Source organism: Anabrus simplex, chromosome 1 (assembly GCF_040414725.1).
Source record: "Anabrus simplex isolate iqAnaSimp1 chromosome 1, ASM4041472v1, whole genome shotgun sequence".
In the NCBI taxonomy this organism is placed as follows: domain Eukaryota; kingdom Metazoa; phylum Arthropoda; class Insecta; order Orthoptera; family Tettigoniidae; genus Anabrus; species Anabrus simplex.
In genome coordinates this window covers 1147717735-1147721171 of record NC_090265.1, presented here as the reverse complement: position 1 = coordinate 1147721171, position 3437 = coordinate 1147717735, and the positions used below count along the sequence as shown (strand labels likewise).

At 40.5% G+C, this 3437-nt stretch overlaps 1 non-coding gene across 1 annotated transcript; it reads left to right on the top strand.

The window, feature by feature from the left end:
- The first annotated feature begins 3064 nt into the window (after positions 1 to 3064).
- On the top strand, positions 3065 to 3183 carry LOC136858890 (5S ribosomal RNA). Its single transcript, XR_010858674.2, has one exon. It is a non-coding gene; the product is annotated as a 5S ribosomal RNA (ribosomal RNA).
- The last annotated feature ends 254 nt before the right edge of the window (positions 3184 to 3437 follow it).

Sequence of the window (3437 nt, the reverse complement as noted above, 5' to 3'; positions counted from 1 at the left end):
CAGGTCACCTACGGGAGTCAAAACAAAAGACCTGCACCTGGCGAGCCAAACACGTCCTCGGGCACTCCCGGCACTAAAAGCCATACGCCATTTTTTACCCCATCAACACAGTAATTAAAACTGAGGGGACTTTTCCTCTAGGTGGAATTTACAAGCTGACTTTCATCCCGTTTACCATCATACCATTGTCCTCTGTCCAACTCACTACATTCGCTAGGTCTGTTTGCAGTCACAATCATTTAACTTATTTACTACTCTATAACACCATCTGCCAATAGCCTTATCTGTGATTCTAGCTCTTTACTCATATCATTTATATAGACCAGCCTATATAAGAAAACATAAAGGTCCAATAATGTCCAGCTCCTTGGCTGAATGGTCAGAGCTGAGGCCTTCGGTTCCGAGTGCCCCGGGTTCGATTCTCGGCAGGGTCGGGGATTTTAATTACGTCTGATTAATTCTTCTGGCTCTGGGACAGGGTGTTTGTGTGTGTCCGAGCACTTTCCTCTTCATATTCAGTCAATTCGCTGCATTACCAGCCACCACAGAAACACACAACAGTGATTACATCAAGAAAGGCATCCGCTCGTAAAACAGGGCCGCGAAACCACAGATATGAGAAGAGCAGTAGAAGAAGAAGCTAAAAGTCCAATAATACTGCCCTGTGGTACTCCCTCTCAATCATTTCAGGGTCACCTACTGTAATTCTCTTAGTTCTGTTTTACAGAAATGTAGACACCCATTCAACTACTCTTTTGTCTAGTCCAATAGCTCCTAGTTTCGTCAGTAATCTTCCATGATCTACCCTATCAAAAATCATGGATAGGTCAATAGCGCTACAATCCATTTGACCTCCTAAAATATCTGCTATTGGCCCTTATCTTGCTGGAATCCTGCAAGTTGAGCCTCACTGGAATAACCTTTCCTGAACCCGAACTGTTTTATATCAAAACAGTTAGTGATTTCGTAAAAATGTCTAATATAATCAGAAAGAATGTTTTACCAGAGCTTACAAACAACACGTCAAGCTGACTGGCCTGCAATTATCCGCTTTATGTTCGTCACCTATCCCTTGTACAATGGGTCTATTATTGTAACTCTTCATTGATTTGGTATCACTCTTTCAAGCAAACAGTAATCAAATATTTCAGATATGGCACTATACCCCAACCCATTGACTTTTATATGTACAGTATATTCCCAGATATCCCATCAATCCCAGCTGCTTTTCTGGCTTTCAACATTTGTATCTTCTTGTAAATTTCTTTATTATCGTAAGTAAATATCAATAATTCGTCAGTATTAGCCGCCTCGTCTGTTTGGATGTTAAACTTGTATCCCACTACATTTACATACGCTGACTGAATAATCCTGCTTTCTGTAAGTACTAACATATACACTTCCTTTGTTCATTAATTATCATAATTATCCCTGGAATATCCTTCCTGGAACCTGTTTCTGCCTTTCAGTATCTATACATATCCTTCCATTGCTCCCTAAAATTCGTATGGCTGTCAATTATGTTTGCCATCATGTTATCCTTAGCTGACTTCTGTACTAAATTCAATTTCCTGGTCATTCAATTTCTTCCTTACGCCCGCAACCATTCCCTACTCTACTTATTTCTAATATGCACCTCCTTCTGTTATAATAGAATGGGTCGTTACCATTCCTTGACGCCTAACAGTCCTACTTTTACGACATTCTATCACGTTTATTTTTAACTACGACCAAGGCAGCTTCACGCTAACTTATACATTCTATCACTTCAGTCTCTACATACAGATCATCTGGTTTCATCAGCACTCCGTCTAAAATATTTTCCCTCTAGTTGGTTCCGTCACTTTCTGATTCAGCTGTCCTTCCCATATTAACTTATTCATCATTTGTTGGATACGTTTTCTGTCGTTTGCGTTCCCTTCCTAATTAATATTTGGTAAGTTCGGTAAGTTCTCTGAACTGGTACTTATCCCTGTAATTGGTTATATTTCTTCTGCGTTGTGCAACTACTGTACAAGCATACAGTATAAGAAAGAAAACACGTCTAGAAACTGTAAAACTAACACATGAGGAATAGTGTGGTGCTTTGCTTTTTGCCTCGATCAATCAATCAATCAATCAATCAATCAATCAATCAATCAATCAATCAATCAATCAATCAATCAATCAATCACTACTGATCTGCCCAGGTGGCAGATTCTCTATCTGTTGTTTTCCTAGTCTTTTCTTAAACGACCGCAAAGAAATTGGAATATTATTTAACATTTCCCTTGGTAAGTTATTCCAATCCCTAACTCCCTTTCCTATAAACGAATATTTGCCCTAATTTGTCCTCTTGAATTCCAACTTTATCTTCATATTGTGATCTTTCCTACTTTTAATGACACCACTCAAACTTATTCGTCTACTGATGTCCTCCCACGCCATCTCTCCACTGACAGCTCGGAACATACCACTTAATCGAGCAGCTCGTCTCCTTTCTCCCAAGTCTTCCCAGCTCAAACTTTGCAACATTTTTGTAACGCTACTCTTTTGTCGGAAATCACCCAGAACAAATCGAGCTGCTTTTCTTTGGATTTTTCCAGTTCTTGAATCAAGTAATCCTGGTGAGGGTCCCATACACTGGAACCATACTCCATACTCTCTTACCAGAGACTTATATGCCCTCTCCTTTACATCCTTACTACAACCCCTAAATACCCTCATAACCATGTGCAGAGATCTGTACCCTTTATTAACAATCAGATTTATGTGATTACCCCAATGAAGGTCTTTTCTTATATTAACACCTAGGTACTTACAATGATCCACAAAAGGAACTTTCACCCCATCAACGCTGTAATTAAAACTGAGAGGACTTTTCCTATTTGTGAAACTCACAACCTGACTTTTTAAGCCCGTTTATCATCATACCATTGCCCACCGTCCATCTCACAACACTATCGAGGTCACCCTGCAGCCGCTCACAATATTGTAAATTACTTATTACTCTGTACAGAATAACATCATCTGCAAACAGCCTTATCTCTGATTCCACCTCTTTACACATATCATTGACATATATGCCAATGGCCATACCATGTTGAATACACCGGTTCTCGTCCGATCACCGCAGTTAAGCAACATTGGGCGTGGTCAGTACTTGGATGGGTGACCGCTTGGGAACACCACGTGCCGTAGGCCGTTCCGTGTGAAGTAAATACTGGACAAGCTTTCCTGACTTCAAATATGGGACACACGACAACCCTAGACACAATTTTTTCTGTCTGAACTACGACAGTGTTGAATGACTTTTGCTACTTAATTCTTCTTATTTTTCTACCGCATTTCCCACACCTGTGGGGTCGCGGGTGCGAACTGTGTCGAACATGTGGATTTGGCTCTGTTTTACGGTCGGATGCCCTTCCTGACGCTAACCCTACTGTATATGGAGGGAT